Genomic DNA, 22165 nt, shown 5'->3' on the forward strand with positions numbered 1-22165 from the left:
CTGACTTGAACAATCTCTGATTCTTAGGATCCTACAGGTGCAACTACAGTTTGGCTTGGTGCCTACCTGAGAAACAATATATTGGTAAAGGCTTTCTTTAGCCAATTCTTTTAAAAGATGCCTTGGCCTTGTAACAGTCTTTCATGAAACAACTCTTTTGCCTGCTTGTTTCCTACACCGCCAAAGCAAAGTTATTCTTTACAGCAACAGAATGAAGACTTTATGAAGGAAATGTCACTGAAGATGAGCAATGAATCAGCACAGTCCTCAGTGTGCTCTTACCTCTGCAAAAGCTCACTGATGACAATGTAAGGGATATCGTGGATGTAGGCAATACACACACTTCATAATCCCAGACAAAACCAAGATCACAGAAGCATATAATGAGATATCTCTCACATTTTTAGAAGTGGTTGATTTGACAAAACAGAAGGATATTTCATAGGTTTCTACAATAACGTGGAATATTTGCTTTCCGTGCAACAGAGAAAAATTGTGAAGTTGAGAAGACTGAAAGTCTACACTCTCATTTCTTCTAAGAAATACACTCTAAAAATTGTGGGAATGAAACAGTATTCACACTGCTCTTATTTTAAAACCATTTAGGGTTTGTACATAGTCATGTGATTCAGGAAGTAGCTATTATCATTAATAATGTTTTCACATTGTGTTCACTGTGCTAGATCTATCATATTCCTAGACAAAGCTTAAGGCAGGCAAATATAGATTTTTATCTGGCCTATGGAAATGGAAAACAGTCAGAGGATGAGCAGGAATCTACTCATTTAGGAACAATGAAATTCCTTTGGTGGAGCGCTTTACACAACAAGCAGCCACAGTGGCACAATTCAGACAGCAGTTTGTCAGCATCTATGGTTCCCTTTGAGTTTCACCACTTCATTAATTGGTAGAACTCAATGAGGTTAAAAATGAAAAAACACATCTCTTGGGGATTTAAAAATTTTGTTTATTCTCCACCCAGCCACTTTGATTTACAAGGTAAATTGCTTCTCATTTTAACTCAGAAACAAAATGCAGTTCAGAGATGTTTATTTTTTCCATAAATTTGTGATCTTGGTCCCTTGAAATGTGGCTCTATAATAAGATGATGTTCCAAGTTTATATTGCCTGCAGTCTGTTTCGTATGACTGGGGATGGGTATGACGTGTTTTGATGCACATAAGACTATTTTTTTGGGATTCATTAAATCCATCCCAGTTTAGAAGAAGAAACTTACCTCAGCTTTGTAGGTGCCATGTATGAAGTGCATTTTCTTCTCAGCTCATTTACTCTTAGACAGGTGGTCATATAACAAACCATCAGAATAACTGGCTTGAAAAAACAGCCTCATGTCTGTCAGGAGGGAGGACAATAATTAAGAGCATATGGAAAGAGTTACTTTTACCACAGGGATGAAAGGTACCCCGGTAAAACAGGATGTGGGCAAATGTATGCTCCCGTTGTCTCTGTCTGTGGTTTGTGTCAGCCTGTTTCTGACCAGGAGGTGCTGGCTTATGGTGTGTCCAGATGATAGTCAGAATAATTAATGTTTTTTTTTTTTTTTTGAAAATAGAAACTATTAAACAAACTTATAACTAGAGCAGTTACTTGATTTCAGTTTTAAGATTCTGGCCTACTATAATTCCATAGAAATTACTCTTAAATTTTGCAGAAAGTATCTTTATTTTCCATTTCACCCAACTGTCAGAAATAGGGGTACACATGTTTTTCAATTTTGTATGTTTGTATTTCCTGAAACTTTGCCTAGAACCTGAAAATTATTAGAAAATACTGGAAGAGTCCATATATGATTTGTGAACTATCTTTGAAAGGGCAATTTTTTAAGCTGCTACCGCTGCAAAAAGCCAACTCTATTGCAATGATAAGCGTAAGCATGAATTTCTCCAAAGCACTTAACTTTAATCTATTTGATATCATCCAGAATTCCAGAGGATTTCAGCTCAGATTAAAAATCTTTTTTTTACCATGAAAAGTCATGCAAATTGATAAGTGGTCTTACGACATCCTGCCTAGGATGACCAAGGCATGCATATGGTAGAGTTTATCATGTATCTCACACAAAGCAAGGCAATGCTTGATAAGCACTTTTATTGGGTAATTACATTTTTTTTTTATGTTTGCAAATAAAGCAGATTGATTTCCATCTTGAAGTAATTTACTAACACATTATAAACTCGTCAAACGCTAACGTGGTGCAGCATGCCATTTCCTGTTTACTAAGTAATCCTTTGGCCGTCTGCTTTGTGTCTTTCAGGTTGAACCTGGAGCTGTTCTCTGCCAGGGACGTCATGGAGCCTGGCGTCAGAGCCCTCCACCTGAAGGAAAATATTGCCTCCTTGGCTTGACTTCTTGCAAATACAAGCCACAGCCAATTCCCAGAGGTTTGCAGGCCCAAGCCAGAACGTGCAGAGGTGTTCCAGGGAACTATTAAAAGGTAAAAATGGTATCAAATTGATGTCATGCGATGTTTCTGGCTGCTTATCAGATGATTTCTTTTTTTTTTTCTTTAAGCATCTGTTTGTGAAGATTATTTGGGATGTATATGAAACATCTTACTTTCTTTAGCATGAAAAGCAGGTGTCCTTTAATGAAAGGACCCAGGTCCTTTCTAGCACAAGGTCATCTATTGCATCAGGAATTTATGGAAACAGCAACAATGAAATGATCTTATGGGAACAGCACCAAAAGGGAAAAATGCCCTTTGGAGCCATAAAGGTTCACTGAAACAGTAATTTAAAAGGATTTGAATCCAGTTACTCATGACATTTCCCATGCCAATTCAAAGCTGGCCCGCTCTTTCTTCACTTTTTTTTCCATTTTATTAGTGTATGCTTTTACAGGAAATGAGTTAACATAAATCATATTACAGACAAGATAAGCAACAAAGTCACTGGAAGTAACATGCTAGGGTAAACAAGAATCAGACTAAAGGAATCCTTGCCATATGGGGCACTCTCAAAAGGCATATAAAATCTTCTGATAAATGAAGTATTTGCAGTACTGTATTTCATATGACAGCAAGAGTGAATTCATCCTTTTAGGAAGGGATATTAAGACTGTCCTTTGAGTGGTGGGTCATGAGTGGGAGAGGCAGTGACTTAATTTCCACTTTGAGTATCCTAGAGAAAAGGAGAAGATGCATATGCACCTCCTACTGCATTGGAGTTCACACAGCAAAGCCCTATGAATTCTGCTTCCAACACATGTAATAAAAACAGATGGCCAATTTTGTTTTGTAATTTGTAATATTATAATTTTTCATAGTTTTCATGGTTTCTTTTTGTCCTAAATGGCTGTAGTACTCTATGTCTTTTTTTTGTACAGAATTTCTTTTTTATCCACTTCTGTTTTACCACCTTAACTGCATGGCACTTGGAGCTACCTGTGAGCAGACAAGGATAAAGGTATTTTTTTCTGTCAACATGATTCTGGAAAAAACTATCTGTGCATCGTTGGTGGAGATTAGATTAGGACTTGCCCATTTGCCTACTTAATAACAATTTTTCAAGGATGAACTACCAGCAGCTGAGTGAATATTTAGTAAAAATTTTGAATTTGCTTCAGTGACAAGTGAAACAGTTTGTATAAACCTTTTAAGAAGACAAATATCTTCTTGCAATGAGAATTGTACAGTGGGAATTCTTTGAGTTTTAGGGACCTGGAGGAGTGATGACATCAATAAGTGCAGTATTGTATACTTGTGTATGATACATATGCTTGCTTCCTCACAGTCATATTATCATAAACATAATTAATGCAAAATGTGCTAAGGCCCTAAAACCTAAATTTCTGAGTGGTAGTCTGCAGTGTGTACCAGTCTGAAGATATTATAGAACATAAACTAGTGTGCTTTTTTAATTCTCAGCTGTTCACAGCAATAAAACTAGAAAGCACACTAGCAACAGCTACAGCTGAAGTTCCTTTAAAATTTCACTTTACAGGCCCAGGCTGCTGAGGCATATGCGGAGCTCATGTAAATACTGTCGTGCTTTATAATGCAGAGCAATGTGGTGTAAGAGGAAGCAAGAAGGGGGAAAGGAAGGCTGATACTAGGACACTCTAAAGAGAGGTGCCTGTAGAGAAAAGCTGATGCTTCCTGAAAATTCTGGTGGGCTTGTGGTTTTCTGTCCTCAGAGCTCTTTGGTGATACATTCTGTTGGAACTTTTTCAAAGGGATGAAGGAAGAACTTTGTTTCCCTGTCACTTTCAGCATAAATGAACTGCTGTCAGACTGTTTTGAATAAAACCAAGATAATATTAAAAATGGTTGACAAAGAAGAATCAAATAGCTTTTTTGGCTGGTTGGTACCTCACTCCAGTGAAACACATACAGAGAGGTTGTCTGGGAGCAAGAATTGTGTTCTGGGTGCTGTGACAACACCCCTTCTTGCCCCAGTGTTTGCCCAGTGGTTTGAGGACTTTCATGATGAATTCTAAATGCCTTGTTCCCAGCAGGGACCACAGGTGACTTTGTTGTTCTGCTGTTCTCACCAACACTGGGAAAGGAATGTTCTGCAGACATCCTCTTCAACAAATCTCCAGTAATGTGATGTGTCATGGAATTTGTGTATTCATGACCAGAAGCAGTTAGGGTTTAGGTTTTCCATCTTACTCATAAAATTACAGCTCTTGCAGCACGTAACTCTCAAGGCCAAGATGACAAATGCTGTGAACTCCTTAAAGGAGAAGGGTGCTGTTAAACCTCTTACCCTTATGAGACCCAACGAAATCCCACACAGACCGGACGTGACCAGAGCAGAAAAGTGATACGTTATCTACCCATCTTGTACATCAATAATGTTAAAGTGGAGGATGTGTGGCTTGCCTGACATATCTTAAAAAGGCGGCTTGAGGAAGATGTAAAAAAAAATTGCCATGATGTTTTTGTTGAGAGTTGCCTTGGATGTAATTATTGATTCTCAAATATGGTTGTTGAGTTTTTTCCTCTCTTGAACAAAAATGTTGTTATTAGGTTAAAAAGAATGGAGTAACAAACTAATGAAGGGAAAGAAACAAACAATCTGCCAAGCTTGCATGAAGGCAGCGGCAGCTCATAATTTTAAATTATGTTTCTCATTTATATGTTTTTTTGTACCATTTTTTCCTCATTAAATAAGCATGGACAAAACACTGTATATTTGGTCCAAATGTAAAAGTACCTGGCCACACTTGGAAACTGTAGCAATGAGAGTTGCTGTATATGGATGAAGTGTTGTTATGTTTCATAACACATATGAGTGATTCTGACCCTTTGAAGAAAAAAGGTCAATGCCAGTTCCTACAAAAGCAAGGATGGTGGCCAAGCAATGTTGGCTGGAATTTGCATGGGCCTACAAATTCACCTTAGTGTTGGCCTGTAGCAAACACGTAGATATTCCAATTTTATTAAAGAAAATCACAGACGTGTCTTCCCCTCTCCCCCAAATCTTCCAGATCTGCCTAGCTGGGCTAGATTTTTCTCCTGCTCTTTGTGATCTGGATGGTTACCCACTGGGGATCAAGATGAGATCACCAAACATGGTTTTCCATGGGTGACCTAAATCTGAAACTGTTATCTTCCCCAGCTGAACAAGCAGTGGAAAATAAAAACAAAAGCAACTACTAAAGAAAACTTCTTGGCCTTAAAATTGTTAAAGAGGAAGCAAGCTGTAGCTGAGAAGCAAGTTTCCAAAACAAAGATCTCCTTAGAGTAATACATTTGACACTTTGCCACAGTAAGAGCTCTGTGCATGCCTGGGAAACCCTTGCAGAGTTCAGTTTGAGGAACGTGCGGCCACATATTCTTCAAACTGAGCTCTGCAAGGGTTTCCCAGGCATGCACAGAACTTGGTGGTGAACTTGATGCATTGATGGTTGATCGATTTATTGTGTGCAGCGCAGAGGGCTGAGGAACTGGCTGGCCCCCTTCATTTCTCCCACAGTAGTAATGACACTTGCACATCAGAACAAAACAGGCTATTCTTTCACGCTGCAGCTGAAATGCCTCCCCTGTTGCCCCCCAGTGACTGTAGCTGAGCTGAGCTGTTTATGAATGTGTTAGCCCTGAGTCTGCTGAGAGCTATAAATGTCATGCCCTCAATGACATGCCCTCCTGGCTAGGTGGAATTCATTCTTCAGTGACCTGAGGATAGGACCACTGCCTTCCTTCCCAGGCCGTTTCTGCCAGAGAAACAGCATGAGGCTGTAAATGCATATTGAGGAATTGTTGGGAGGTCCCTTGGCTCTCTTTTGTCTTGGCTGCTCTAGATTGTGGCTCCAGATTCTCCTCCAGTGGGAAAAGATAGAGTTATGCTTCTGCCTAATTTCTGTGAGACCAAATCTGAAAAAAGAGCTATTTTTTCATTTCCACATATGTTACAATGTACTGGTGCAGGGCCATTGTGGGGCAATGAAGTGGTTCTTTGACATGATGAAGAGATTAGACATATCATCACTTGTGTTTTGCTGCTCCATCTTCTTTGCCAGAGGTTACTTCACAATGTAAAGCACAGTAAAACCAGAAGACATGGAGGATTTGAGAAAAAAGGCTGTAGGTAATGAATTTCTTTTCCCTGTCTGTGGACACATCTGGGATATAATGTGGAGGGTGATGATACTCCATGGTCAGCAGCAACACCTTTGCTGCCATGATTTGCATCCTCTGATTGCTTCCCTCTACAGGCATGTGTAATGGATGACAATGTGTTCTCTACCTAGGTGCTTTTTTCCTGGGATGCTATTTATTCCTTGTTTTATGCAAATTTCCTGTGTATTTGTGACAGATGAATACCATGTTCATTCCAGGGACTGTTCTGATGTTGGTGGCCTTTTTTGCCTGTCTTCACTTTTGCCAAGGAAAATTAGGGAGCAGCTTTTCTGTACTGTGGTTAAATCCTCCTGGTGTCCGTTGAAGTAAAGCAGGTGCATGCTGGAGTCTTGTTAGACCAGGAGCTGTCCCCTCTGTGTCCTTTGAGGAAAAATGGTGAAGAGAGTCAAGAGCTGGAATGCTGCCCAGCAATCTTAATTTCTGCCTTGAACACAGCTGCGAGACAATTTTCCTGGACAAAATACGAGGTTGACAAATACCACTGAGTAGCCTGTTTGGGAATTTTACCATAACAAATAAGCCATTCTGTTCACGCCTGAGGCTCTCAGATCTGTACCATACGTACCTCTCCTCCTGTTAGGCTGAGGGCTGGATTCCCTGTGTTTGCCTCTGTATTCTTACCTACACAGCTGTTAGCTATTACTCTGCATTCTGTTTGTCTGTCTTTAAGATGAAGGAAATTTTTTTTTGCTTTATTTAATTTGACTGGGATAAAGTAATTATGCAGAAACCACGATATCTCTGATGGTAAGCAGACTGTACAGAATATAACTGTCTAAGCAGAAATGGGTAAAACTTGGTTTTGTGCTACTTCTGTAGAGGGATGTGACATTTTTTGGCATTGTGTCTGCATTTTTGTGTGTATTTTTTCACCTAGGAAATCCCATCTCTTCTGACCCATCAAGTTTACTGGAACTTCAGCATTTGTGGTTGATTGAAATAGGTACTTTGAAGCCAAAAAGAAATTTAAATAAAATATTGAAGGTAAAGTTGTCAAAAATCCTTGTACTTTACCATGCTTGTTCCACCTGTTTTATCACAGTTGGATGCCCCACCCCTGGAACTGCAATTAAGGTCAGGTTGGATGGGTCTTTGACCACCTTGGTCTATGGGAGGTGTCCATGCCTATGCAGGGCTAGAACTGGATTATCTCTAAGATCTCTTGCAATCCAAACCATTCTATGGTTTTATGATTGTATGTTATGGATATGCTATGCAAGAGTGTATTGACTTGTGTGATTACCTTACTTAGGTTTGTTTGATACAAACGAAGTGTTTACAATACTTAATTTTTAGGACAAAGTTGGGAATCTAAGATCCTTTCAAAAGATAAAATATATCCAAAAGCTGTGGTCTACATGTAGCTAAAATATTACTAGAGGCTGGACTTGCAGAAACGCCTACTGACTGAAAACATGGCTTCCCATCCAAAGACATTTCAAAAGTTTTAATACCCTGGAAACCAGATTCAATCCATCTTAAAATAAAACTTAATTACCTCTGAAGGTCTTGTTCTGAAAGGTGAGTTAAAGTCTGCTGCTCTGTATAATCACACAAATATGTTTTGTACGCTTTCCTTAAAAATGTCCAGCTGGCCTGAGCCGAGCTGCACAGGCCTGCAGAGCACTGCATTGCCGCTGGGATGCTCCCAGCAAACCCAGCGGGACTCCAGCACTCTTGTAGATCTGGATGTGGAAACTGACTTCAGTGGGGCTGGAAGCGCTGGCAAGAATGCTGAGAGCTACATCTTTCCACTTCAGAAACTCAAGGGAGATATTAAACATCCGCTTGATCAGCAGCAAACTCCCTGCTCCAATTCTTGCTCAAAGGATGTCATGTCTAATGGAGCTGAGCTGCCAGAAAGCTGCACCTGAGTGAGGAGGATTTCTGCCTCACTCTGGTTAGTCCCCGGTCCAGATCCAGAAGAACTGCCAGAGGAGGGAGCCAAACTTAATTTCTGTATTTATTTATATTTCTAAATCTTGGCAATATTTATTTTGCTGCTGTTCTTTGCTGCGCTCTTGCACTTTCTGCTTCCTTTGTGGTAGGAGGAAGCCAGGTACAGAGCAGTGTGTGCTCATGAGCTACTTCTACTCAATGGTCCTGCTTTAGATTCCCTGCTTGTGAGGTGGTATGGGAAGGGAGTTACTCTGCTCTTCTCAATCAGAAGACATAGTAGAGCAGCTGTTCCCAGTAACAATAATGACACTATTGCTGAGACAAACATTTTCACAATGATGCATGGGAACGCTAAATCCAAACCACATTGTTTAGCTAATGCATGCTTTCGCTCTGCTAAAGGGGAATGTCACATAACTGAAAGTAAATTGAAGAGATCAGAGTTTAGAAAATATGACAAAGTTGAAAACTTAAAGCTGTAATACACAGTAACATCCTTTAGCAGTGAAATCAATGATCCAAAGTGGTGTGTGCATGTGTATTTTATGGCAGTTTATTAGGTATGACTCCCCTCTGGCCAGTCCAGTGAACAGACACTGTTGTGAGTCAGGAATGCTTTCTGCCAAGCACTTCAGTGAAACTGAGTATAGCATATAGATCTCCTTTCCCACAGAACATATCAGGCATTGCAACATATCATAGATATGTCAGACTCTAGGTATGGTTTCTGGCATTTCTCTTTAATCTGCACTCCCAGCTGGGACTAATGAAACACTGCTCTCAAGGCTTGTGCATGCACATGGTTCAGAGAGTCCTCACACACTGTTTTAATAAGGTAATACTTTTATTTTCGTTAGCAAGAGAAGAGGTACTTGCCTTCAGTAGTGATGCAGTGCAACAGCTTAGAGAAAGAAAAGTTAAAGATGAATGGAGACCTGAGACATTTAATTCATAAACTAATTACTGCGCTAGATATCTACCTTAATGTTGTGACAGCCTTGCTGCTGGCACTTTCATAATAACTGATATGGGTTTGAAAGATCGTTGGAGAGCCTTTTCCTTCTGGCACTGTTGTGGAGAGATTGCTAAGTTTAGATCACAAGAATGCAAAGTTACTCAATCAAACACAGAAGTCTGCTAAGTTCATGCAATAAATGGAGATAAAAATGGGGTTTTGTTTCTTACCAGAGGATCACTGTCAACTTCCCCCCTTCCTTTTCACTGTGCCTTTGCTGTATGTTCTGGGCAACAGTGATTCTACCAGGTCTGATCAAAGCTAGAAACACCTTTGGCAGTGGTTTGAAGGCTTCATCTGAACTCAGCAAAGAAGAAAAAAGGAGAGGGGAAGCACATTAAGGACTTGAAAACTATTCTTAGGTGTGCAGACTAGGGAGCTGACAGCAATACCAAAGTGCCTGTGTGATTACTTGGTTTTCATGTTAGAGAGTAGAGTCTCTCAGCACATTGATTGTTTTTACTGACCAGCCTCCTGCTTTTGAAGAGCTGCTCTAGTTAATTTCAATGATACACTATACAGTAATCTTGCCTATGTAAATGAATGGAATTCAGTACTCTCAACAAAAGCCCTGGATGTTATGATCCTCCCATGCATTGTCAGGGTCCTGGGCACTGTAGCTCATGAATAACACAGATGGAGGAAGGTTTATAGAGTCTGTGGCAGTGGTTTTATTTCATATCCAAAGTGTGAAAAGTTTCTTCCAAAGAACAACATTATATGATACTTTTAAAATAAGTAGGCCTGCTTGGCCTTACAAATAATTGTGCAGGTGCTGCAGGACTTTGTGATGGAGCCCTTTGCAGGAAAAACTGGAGGGTTGCAGAGGCTGTGTGCTAACCCAAAAAGCCAAATTAAAAACGTATGCAGCCACACTGCAGCATGTGGGTGGCTTTTAGGCAAGTGCAGAGGGTTGTTAAATGTCGAAATCAAATATAGGCATGGGGAAAACTGGTGTGTGAATGGAAAGACTGATCACATGCTTGTCCTGCTGTTTAAATGTGTGGTAGGCTTCTCTGAAATTCAAAGTCTGCCTAGCAGCAAGCCAGCTTCCAGCTTGTAGGGAAATACAAATCTGATTTTAAGTCCACGCACATTTCTAAAATCTAACCTTTCTGCAGGTCTGAAAAATAAAGTTTGTATTTACAATTTATTAACAGCTGCCTTTGCATTTTCATATTGAGGTTGTGGACTTGCTGTCTGCTCATTCACCCTGATGATGCTGCCTATAAAACCTGACAAGTGGCAACTTAAGTAATGAGTATTAACTTCAAAACATAGCCCTGACATAGACGAAATCTCTGTATTGTAGATTTGAAAACTGAGGTACAGAGATTAAATATTTGCTCAGTATCCTTTGAAAAGCTGTAGCATAGACAGAATTTGATCTTTGCTCTGGAAAACCTCAGCCTAGTACTTGATAGTGACCTTTTAATCATTTTTTAGGTAAGATGCCAAAAATTCATGCAACGCTCCCTCTTCATTTGAAGAACGAAATATTAAGTAAACAGTAATGATTTAGTCTGCCTAACCTGAAACAACCCTGTAACCCTGAGATTTTATTGTGTAAGATGAAGACTTGGTTGATTTAAAACAGTTCCTGATATGTGATGACCTAGTCCTTATCTACTGTCCAGCTCACCATATGCAGAATACTCTTTTTTACAAGTTTAAAAAAACATAACACTATTTCAAGTCAGGCAAATGATTGCATTGAATATTGGCCAGAAAACCAGATAAAATCAGCTATAAAAAAAAAAAAAAACAGGTACTTTCGGCGGATTAAGGCAGGAGAAATAAGCCTACAACTTTCTAAAGTAAATGAAAAAATGATGCTTCATGTTCTTTAATCCTCCCTCCTCCCCTTGTTCCTTTGTGTAGCTATTTTTTCTCTTCTGTTTAGGAGAGTCCTGCCCTGAATGCTTTTGCCAGTTGCATCACCTTCTCATGTTCCTTCTGTTCATTTGCAGCTACTTTGGAGCTGTAGTTGCTTTTATGTCACTCACCCAATATTTAGAATTTGTAGTTTCCTCAGATAATTGGCCATCTTGACAAGAAGAGTGACACAATCAGCTGTCAGATACTTTTCATTCCTGACTTCCATGCCAAAACTGACATGTGGATATTGGAATAATAATGTGTTATCTTAATTAGGTGTATCTTCATGATACATGCTTTGTAACAGATAGAGCACATGAAACTACTGCAATGCCTTGCCAGGGTATCTTTGAAATGAGATTCCCTACTTAAGAGTTTTCTTCCTTCTTAAATAAATAAAGAGTAAACGAACAATTGCAGAGTCCAAGTCTGAATCTTAGCACTTCCTGTTAAACCTCACAAAATAGTGCAAGAAACATGTTTGGTCTGCTTTCTAAGGCTTGATGATGTGATAGGAAGGATGTTGTATGTAACATCAAAGAATAATGTTGTTATACCTCTGAAGCCTGACTTCTGGAAGTCCAAGTGAAATAATGTATGCTCATTTTTCTCCATAATATGGCAGTTTTTAATAGGCTTGGAATCTTATCAGAAATGTTCCAACGATTTCCTTCATTGTGTTTGTGTGTGCTTTTTTCTTGACTATCCAAATTTCTCTCACACTTTTCCAAGTTTTGTTAAGTGACTCCCTGCTGGGTTTAGTTAAGAGCGGTGCTGAGCAAATTGCAAGCTGCCAAAACCAGCCAACAAACCACTGGTGATGAACAAATGTTTCTGCTCTTTCAGCTCATGGTGAATGTTACTGTTTCCTTAATTCCAGCATCATGTACAAGTGGAAAATGGTGCAGTCTGGACTACAGACCTGAACAGTGTTTTGAACCTGAGCAACAGAGTCTGGCTGAGGATCAGGGTGGATCATAACTTTCACACTTGCTGTCTATATATGTTAGGATTAAAGTCTTGGGAGTATTCCTGGCCCAGTGATCTCTCTTGAAGTAGACTTCTTGGAGCTGTGCATGGTGATCTCGGAGCACAATTTAGATCTGTGTATTTATGTCTCTTAGAATGATTACAGAGCTTTTTTGTGAAAAACTGTGGAATATGAACCTTTAGAGAGTCTTGCAGAGATAAGTGTGCAATGCACAAAAGGTAATTCATAGGGAATGACTGGATTAGTTTCTTCTCCATACCCTCTGCTGCAGTGAATATACTCTGAATATATTGTGTTTTTCTCCATTTCCTCCTCCAAACGTAGTCTGAGTGGAAGAGGTCCTGCCTGTTGTAGCGTGCCTCATTAGTGTGTTCTCATCATTGTCCTCAAAACCAAGTCCATTAATTGTCTATGCTACATGTCCATATGATGGCATGCATGTGGTAGGAGGCTTAGGGAAGATCAGTGATTTTCCCAGGAGGGGAGATGTGAGCCCAGAGCAAATTGTTTGCTCAGCCATTAGCTTTGCTGCAGATTATTTTAGTAATCTGAAAGAGATTTTATTAAAACCAAAGCCAGTCAGATATTAAATTGAGACAAATAAAGTTTCAATGGTTATGAAGAATACCCAGTTCCTTCTTGTCCTGTGAATGGGATGTGCTTTAAAGGTGGGAGCAGGTGACAGACTCCTAGTATTTCTGGCTGTGCCACTAATTTCCTTCAGAAATAATGTTTTTCCACAAGTTATACACATACAGGCATACTTATTTATAAAAATTCCTTTGAGAACCTTAGATGAGAGACCAAAGCCATTGAAAGAATGCAGATTTCAAGATTACACAGAGAAACAACTGGCCATTTCAGGAGAAAGGGGTCTTCTCTCCAATGTTAACTTGCAGGAGCTGGAAGCGATAGTTTCCTTCAAATGTGTGTTCCAGATCTGCACAAAAATGGAGAGGTAGATTCTCACAAAATATCTTCCTTTAAATGGCATTTCATAATAAAGGACTTGAACCTAGTTCTTCCATATCCAGTCTCTAGGATCTTTTGGATCACGCAGGCATGTTTTCTTAGAATCATAGAGTCATGGAATCATTAAAATGGCTAAAGACCTCAGTGTAAGCCCTCTGCTGTGGAGTGCTAATAACACCTTGAAGCAGACTAATCTTTCCTAGGAGACATTTATGTTAAAACTAGTAAATCCCTATAACATGTTTTTGTTTGAATAAAACAGTATTTTTGGATACAGAAATACTCAAGTTAAAAAATTCCCAGCTTATACTTGGTGTTCCAATCATAAAAGCCACTTGGTATGTTGTTTATATTTTTTCTGATGCCCTAATGAAGATTAGGTGTCTGCTCTCCTCTGAGTTCATCAAGCACATAATTTAGCAGTGTGTTGCACAACTTTGTACTACTGTATTAACTCCTAGCTCCTAGCTGTAATCACAGAATAAGGCTAGCATGATGTTAAGTATGCTACAAACAAAAAAGATCTGTGGTGGTCTCCAAGGTATCTGCTATCAAAATGTAAGTTAAAAGTTGAGAAGTGGATAGTATGAATGGAGAGTGTGTGTGTGTGTATGTGTGTGTGTGAGTGTAGCAAACAAATACTAAGATAAAAATAACAATTTTATGTATCTTGCTTGTCAAAGCCTTATCTGTGTAATGCAGAAAGCTAGAACTCTGAAGAAAGGTTTGAAATTATAAATTAATTTATAAAAATATCCATTTTAACATTACTAAGCCAGCAATAATATTAGATGTCTTAATGAACTCTAGAGTGCAGTACTGTGAGTGAAGGTTTCACTGATGATTTAAAATAGGACATAATATTTTGGCAGATCTTGTTTTAATGTAGCTTTTACTTAAGAAGGACGAGGGAAGCAACAACAGTCTACCTACTCGCATCTAGATAATTGTATTTGCTTATTACAGGTATTGTCTTGTCGGGTGCAAACTACACTGTCTGCACTCAACAAGACCAGCTCAGTTCATGAGCTGGTCCTGCCAAGGACAAGGTCAAGGAGAGGTCAAGAAGAACATGTAGGATAGGTGACGTCTTTTAATATGCCAAACCTAAATCTCTGTGATGCTGCTATTACTAATGGATGTTTAGGAAAGCCAAATGTGTGGTCAGCCTGCTAATACTTTAGAATCAGAGAATATCTCAAGTTGGAAGGGACCCATAAGTAACGCTCCTGATGCAGCTTCATTCCATTTCCCTGTGTCCTACCACTGGTCACCAGAGAGCAGATCAGCACCTCCCACTCCACTACTGTCCTTGGGGAAGTTGTAGACTATGACAGATCCATCCCTTAGCCTTCTTTTCTCCAAGAACAAAAGAAGCAGCTTCAGCCACTGCCCTACGTTTTGTCCTTGAGGCCTTTTACCATACTGGTTGACCACCCCTGAACACACTTTAATAGTTTGATGTCCTTCTTATATCAAGAACCCAAACCTACACACAGGACTTGTGGTGTCATCATGACGCTAGAGCATTGTGTACTTGCTGTTTAAAATTTGCACATTATAATGAATGTAGTTGTCTGCTCTAACTCTGGGTTAAGGCTGTGCATACTGCTGGAGAAAAAGCGCATCTCCGAACTGGAGACAAATGATGAGTCTTTCTCCCCATCTCATCTGCTCTCCTATGAGAAGGTAACCTCCCTTCTTTCAGTCCTTTCCTTGTTTAATAAGCATATTTGGGTGATTTAGGATGAGTGCTCCATGAATGAAGAGATTATGTAACATATGTGGTTAAGATAAAGAAGTGATCAGGTTCAACTTAAATTTAAGGATGACCAGAGAACTTTCAGGGACATATCTCATAAACTATAATGTCACTCAGAGTCTGGAAGTTGTGCAAGACTGCTGGCAAAGAATTTCTTTGCTCAGATAGGCCATTCCACTCTTCTCTTTCTCGACTTCTCTATGGATAGCAGAATTGTTATAATATTTAATTCACTATGGGATAGCACCTCTCTGAATGATGAGTGTTTATAAAAGCTTTCAAACTTGAAAAGCATGTAGCATTCTTCCCCTTGACAGATGACCAAAGGATTTTTAGGAATAGCAAACATTAAGCGTAGTGGAAGAAAATCATGAGTTTCTAAGGCAAGACTAGTAATGTAGTTTAAGGAATTTATACAGGCCCAACTGGAAAGTCATCATGTGTTACTGAAACTTGGTCTGCACATGGGAATGTGGCTGGCAAAATAATGTTAAGAAGGATCAGGGCAGTTATGTATGATGAGGTGCCAGTACTCAAATAGATATTCCTATGGAAAATGGCTGAAGCTCAGCTGATGGCTGATACCAGTTTTGCTGCATATTTCTGCACTATGCTATCATGTAATTACCACTTAGTGCGTGTATTTTAACAGCATGTAAAACCTCACTCCTAAGCCAATACAATTGACATTGTCTTAATAGAGATGCAATTACAGTAAAGGGAAACAAAAATTTGTAACCGAAGAGCGCTCTAATTTCAATTGCTAATTTAAGTCTTACTGGCAAAAGAATTTATAAAGTTTGGACAAGCTCTGCTGGTGTAGCTCTGCTAGAAGTCTTTTTGTTAGGAGTCAAACTAGGAGTCTTTTGAACCTCTAATGTGCTGCACAGAAGGAAAGAGAAATGCATTCTTGCCTTTTCCAGATAACAGTGGAGAAGCTGCCCAGTCTGTCGCGCCCAACCATGCTGCTGAATCGCTATGCTACAGATCCCTGGTATCAGCAACTCTTCATCAATCTGGTAAGACTGAAGCCAAGTCTAAAAACAAACATTTCCTCCATGAACAATATGTTTGTTATATTTTCTCATTTGTTTATGATGGCTGTGTCAGCCGCACTGATTTACATAAACACTGCCAATCCTGGGACGTTACATTCTCAACAAAAGTAGCTGAGTACAAACAGCATTCCGAAGTTTTAATTCATATTGTATAAACATAACAGATGTTGATAAAATGAGCCAAAAAGAAAATACAACAAAGGAGACCATTTCAAGGGGGCTTTTGATTAAAATACATTCCAGATTGACAAAATGATACAATGTTAATGGAATAGATCATTTAAATGTCATTATTTGGCTCTTATAGTCCTATAAAGCAAATATAAAGCAACACTTTTGAGATTTAAACTCCATTACAGTACAGTGCCTATACATCAACTTATAAATAAAACTATATTTCTTTTCCCTTTCCTTTTTTTTTAATCCCTGCTATGACATCACCACATTTATTTCCTAAATACTGTACTAAAATACTGGGTCCAAAAGCAATAATAAGTTTGGTATACAGAGTAGGGCCTAAAATAAATATATTATAAACAAAATAAATGCAGTTTCTGCCTCAGTGAATTTCCAGTCATTGAAACTGAGATGGGCGACACTGAGAAATCCAGGTCAGAGGCCTAATTCAGTTGGATTTTTCTTTAAAAAGATATAAAATCTGCTCCTGTTAATTCATGTGTAAAGATGATGAGACTTCATTTGAGATCCATCTGGTCTAAATCCCTTGCTTTGAGAATAGCTAGAAGGATAGAAAATTTACAAACCTGCAATGCTCCTAATATGCATTATCTAGTTTAGTTTGAGAGTTTTTTGTTTAATAGATGGGAAAACTGAGGTAGAGGGAGGACACATGGTTTTCCAAAGTTCAAGAGGAGGTCATACATGGAAATAGAAGCCAGCTCAAACTGAGACCCAGTCCGGTGCTCATGCCTTTGGGCCACACAACCTCTTTATTATGGGAAACCTATAGAACTCAATTACATTTCATACTGATGCGATCCCTGAAGCAACAAAGTTTAGTATCCCTTTCAACAACTTGTTATTATCACTCATGAAAGCTATTTTTCTGATATCCACATAAATATCCATTGTAAATTTCCTGGGTGCAATGATTTTCTGTGCTTTCCACAGCAAGATTACATGCAGTATAGAAAAAGGAAACCTCTTTACTTTTAATTTGTTTTCTTCCTTATGTCTTTAAATGCCTGGTTTGTTCTGTAAATGACAGAGGGAGAAGAGATGTGCCCCTCTATGTTGTGCATTTATTTATGTTGTTTTATCATGTCTTTGTTCCAATCTTCCTCTGTCTGGAGAAGCATAGCATTGGTAAGCACAATACACCTTCTTTGACAGAACTGGCCAAGTCACAGGAATGATACTGTAGAATTATGGGGCAAATAAAGTCTTAGTGAACAACTACACACTCTATATAGAACAGCTTGGTTGACAGTAAAATGATCTTTAGCTCTGTTCCTATCAAGAAACCATTAAAGCCCTCATAGTTTTCAGTCACCAGAGTTTAGTACTGGTAGGCCCACTTCTCATACCCATGTGATTGTTTCTCTTCCTTGCAACCTATGTTTCTACATGAATTGATTTTTATAAGCGTGTACTACAAAATATTATAGAATGTCATAAATGGTTGTGTAATGAGATAGCAGCAATAAAAAAATTTAAAACTTAATAAAAATTGGGGTCACTGACTATTTTCAAGCAAATCTTAGACCAGAAAAGCCTTAGACTTAGAAAGTGGACCTCAACTTTGCTTTTCCAGTCTGTGAAATTTGAGTGCATTCCAGTCATAATAATTTATTTAGATTGAACTTTATGGTTTACCAAAAAATAAACTGATTCTTTTACTATGGTATTTCCTGATGTTTTAGGTATAATTGAGGATGTGGAGCAGGGAGAGAATCCATGTTCTTATTGAATCCTGTAGAACCTGCGGAACCAAGTGTTTGGAGTGATCCGCAGGAAGGACTTGATGCCTTTCCTGCTGCAGGAGAGGCTCAGGCTCCAGCTGGCACCACAGAGCCCTGATGCCAGTGAGCAGCCTCTGGATTTAAGGCCATGCATGCTTTCTTAGGCTTTGTCACTTGTTTTGAAGCCCATATTCTTCTTCAGGAAAACATAATCAGAGCTTTTCCACTTGATTCCTTCCAGAGAAGACATGCTTAAAAGGTGTAGTATCTTGACATGAGATATTGTAGCCCCAGAGCTGTGTCCCTTCAGCTGCTTGGTGACTGCAAAATTCACTAATTTAAATGCTTGTGAGACAACATGAGAATTCGCATGTTTATGGAAGACATGTAAAATAAGATGTGAAAGATGGATGTCAAGAATGCTTTTGTCATGCTGTGTCTATGTCTCGGAAAATATCATAACTATCAGCAGCAGCTGTGTTGGCAAATGCTTTCAGCGAAGACTAAATCTTCAGTCTCTGAGTATCTGCCTATTAAAAATGAAAATCTTTTAGATTTCCTCCAATGATTTTGATGTTTAAATTTGTTCTGTTAAATACCAGAGGGATTCCCACATTTTTGGACATTAAAACCAAACATGTATGAAGGAAGCCACCACTATTAACGTTATAATGAATACCAAGGAAAACTAGTAATAATTTATTGGTTATAAAAACTTGCCTAAATTCCTGAAAGGGAATTTCTGGTATTTGAATCATGCAGCTCTGACTTTCCTATAAGTCAAAGATTTGTTGGATGTTCTCTAGTTTTCCCTTTAGGAATTTGTCTTTAATATTAATAATGTTGTTTCTGTAGCACCACAGAGAAAGCACAGCACTTTTAAACTGAAGAGTCCAGTCAATGCATAATACTGGCAGTCCAGACATGCTTAAAGTCACAAGAGACAGGCTCTTTAAATGGTCATTTAAAATACGTCAGATGCAGGAAAAGAAATGCTCAGCAAATCATCCATCTAAGCTATATGGACATGGATGTTTGTTTAGATCTGTTATAGTTCATAATCTTTTGCTCATTAGTACACTAGCAGGGTCATTGTCACTACTGAGCCATGCCTCACCTACCTGGAAAATGCCAAATTCTTCTTGAAGGAGTTAGGGTTTGTGTGATAGCAGAATTATCTAGAAATCCCTGGTGATTTTCTCTTAAGGCAGTGAGAATCTCTTCTCTTGATAACCAAATCTGCTCTTGGGAACATGGTGTGACCTGTGCAGGGCTGGGAGTTGGAATCGATGAACCTTGTGGGTACCTTCCAACTGAACTTATTCTGTGTGACTCTGGGATTCTGAAATCCAAGTAACCTTGCCATGAATTTGCATTTTTGGTTCAAAGCCCATTGCTGATTTCCTTTTCCTTGATTTATTGAGTACAGAGAGTATCACCTTTCTAAGACCTGAGTAATGTAATTTTTTTTTTTGCTTACCATGTCTGTGGCTAAATGACTCAGTACAAATTGTAGTTGGGGTGTAGTTTGCAGAGTATGAGAGCTTGAGATAGCCAGGATAACAGTAACTTGTTACACAACTTTGAACTGGTCACTAAAATGCTTGGCACATCGTTCACCCTGCCTTTAAATTCGTAACAGTGATGTGAATCCACCACAGGGTACTGTGAAGAGTATATGTGCAAAATATGTTATAGGAATATAAACTATTTATAAGAATATTTTGGGCTGACCAGTTGTAAAAATCATAGTGGGGTTGCCTTTTTTTTCCCTGCCCCTTTTAGTACAAGTGTAATTTCTAAGCAAAAGTTCACACAATTTACATGGAACTTCTCATAACTGTGTCGGGTGGGGCATGGCATGCTGCATTTTTCCATACATTATGTATCTAGTTTCATTGCTAGATGAGGGTTTCTTTGTTTGGTTCGTTTGTTTTGGGTTTAGTTTTTTTTTTTTTTTTTTTTTTTTTTTTTTAATGTATGTGTGTTTTTGAAGACATACAAAAGAGAATTCCTCCCAGGACTGAAAGGAGTCACTCCTTTATATTCTGGACTCCAGTGACAAACTCATCACAAAAGATAATAGCCTAACACATAAAGGAAAGTGAAAACAGATGAAAATGGTAGGATTTTTTTTCATTAATATGTCATTCTCATGATCTTTCTATAGAACAGGTATTTAAGGAATCACAGTAACATGTAGTCATATCATTTGACTCTTGGGCACAAGATACTTTTTTCTTTTTGTCTGCTTTAGTGTATGGTAAACTTCTGCTATTTCTTCATATATTTTGAACTAAAAGCTAGATACAGCAAAGAGGTTATTTTATATAAGATACAGTTTATAAATTTTCACAGTTTTTTAACCTAAACTTCAGTGACAAAGGGCTTCACAACAAAACTCAAGTCTTTGGCATTATTTTTGGCTTTTCCTACATATCTATATGTTTCATCTCACTCTCAATGATGTTTTCCTAACAATTCTTTCCCTCTTTAACTGAAATGTATCTTAAAGCACAGGCAGACTGAACTTCAGATCTAGGATTGAAGTACAGTTGTGCAAAAGTCCCAATTCAATTAGGAAAATTGCCTGCACATTAGAAACACTAAATCATCTATGAATTACATATTCTTATGAGCGAATGTAAACTGTTGTCAGAAGCTTTTTCTAGCATGCAGCTTTAATGTATGGCTTTACAGGTATCCTGCAATGTCCATTATGGAACATTGTGTTTTTCCTGTCATGTGATACTTACATACTTTAGAGTTAATTGCCCAGTGTTTCTAAACAGCCTGGTTTATCACACTGGAGAACCTTTCAACATTGTTTCACAACTGATTCCTTCTCACATTTTTTAAATGGGATTTTGTCCTTTAATCACATTTATTTGCTGACTATGAACAGAAAAACCAAAAGGAGGGAAAACAGATTAAGAAATTCTTTGTATCTACTTTATATAAAAATGATGACTTAAAGGATTCAGGGACTAGCATTGCTAAAGGTACTGGTAATATGATATGGTCTATCATACCTCAAGGCTCAGATAGCCTTGAGCCAAAAATTTAAATGCTAATGGAAATGTAGCTCTGCTCTGCAAGGGTAGTGCCTGGAAAATCACTGATGAGGAAGTGCTGCAAAATGTTACTGTTGTCTCTGCTGCCCCTTTTCACATAGCTTCAGCTAACAGAGCTGTCAGTGTACCACTGGTGATCATGAAATCACTTAATGAAATGAAGTGTAACCAGCTCTCTACTAAAATAGTGCTTAATTAAGTGTGACCATCAAGTGATGGGAACCATAGTAGTATACAAGGGAATGCTTGTTCATTCCTGAAAGGCCTATTAAAGCAAGAGGAAATATGTGATCAGCACAGTTGTCTGAATGTCTAACACGGTATGGCATGGGAATGCCAGCATCAGAGTTCAAACACATGAGGAGTTACAAACCAGAATTATTTACACTACGTGATTGTAATCAATGCCTAGACACTTCTGAGGAGCCAAAGCAATGAAATGGTTCAGTAACTTGCAGTATCTCATTAAACTGGTGAATTTTGCCCGGCTGAGATCATAGATCACAGACTCAACGTTCTGACACTGAGGCTACTCCTTACTCCCTGACAGCAGAGAAATGGGGAAGAATTACCAGCTTCTGCATATTTTATTTTGAAGGGTTACAGAAAGGAATTTGTAATTTGTGCAGTTTATATTTGCAAAGATCTCTGTAGATATGAAGTACCACAGCTTCTGCTGTGGTGTTGCTATAATTGCCCCGCATATCTATGCTGGAGATGAGATGTGGGATATGAAGCAGCCTATTGAGGACTGGAAAATGAGTCTGTGGCAGAGCTAAAAGAACTTCAGACTCCTGACTTCTTTTCTTCTCAGTATTAATCTCTTTCTTGCAAAATAAGCTAGCACCAATAGAAGGCATGGCAAGCTGTGCAACTCCCATGTCCTCTCACACTTGGGCAGTTTTGCCACACAGAAGTGTTTCTAGTGGGATAGGGCTGTCCCTGGCATACAGAGCAAAGCCACCCATGCAGCAGGGAGGACTGTAA

General features: G+C 38.7%; 1 pseudogene; it reads left to right on the forward strand.

Moving 5' to 3' along the window:
- LOC106632236 overlaps positions 1-18268 on the forward strand; it is a 77971-nt pseudogene extending 59703 nt beyond the window's left edge.
- The last annotated feature ends 3897 nt before the right edge of the window (positions 18269-22165 follow it).

Source organism: Geospiza fortis, unplaced genomic scaffold, assembly GCF_000277835.1.
Source record: "Geospiza fortis unplaced genomic scaffold, GeoFor_1.0 scaffold53, whole genome shotgun sequence".
Lineage (NCBI taxonomy): Eukaryota > Metazoa > Chordata > Aves > Passeriformes > Thraupidae > Geospiza > Geospiza fortis.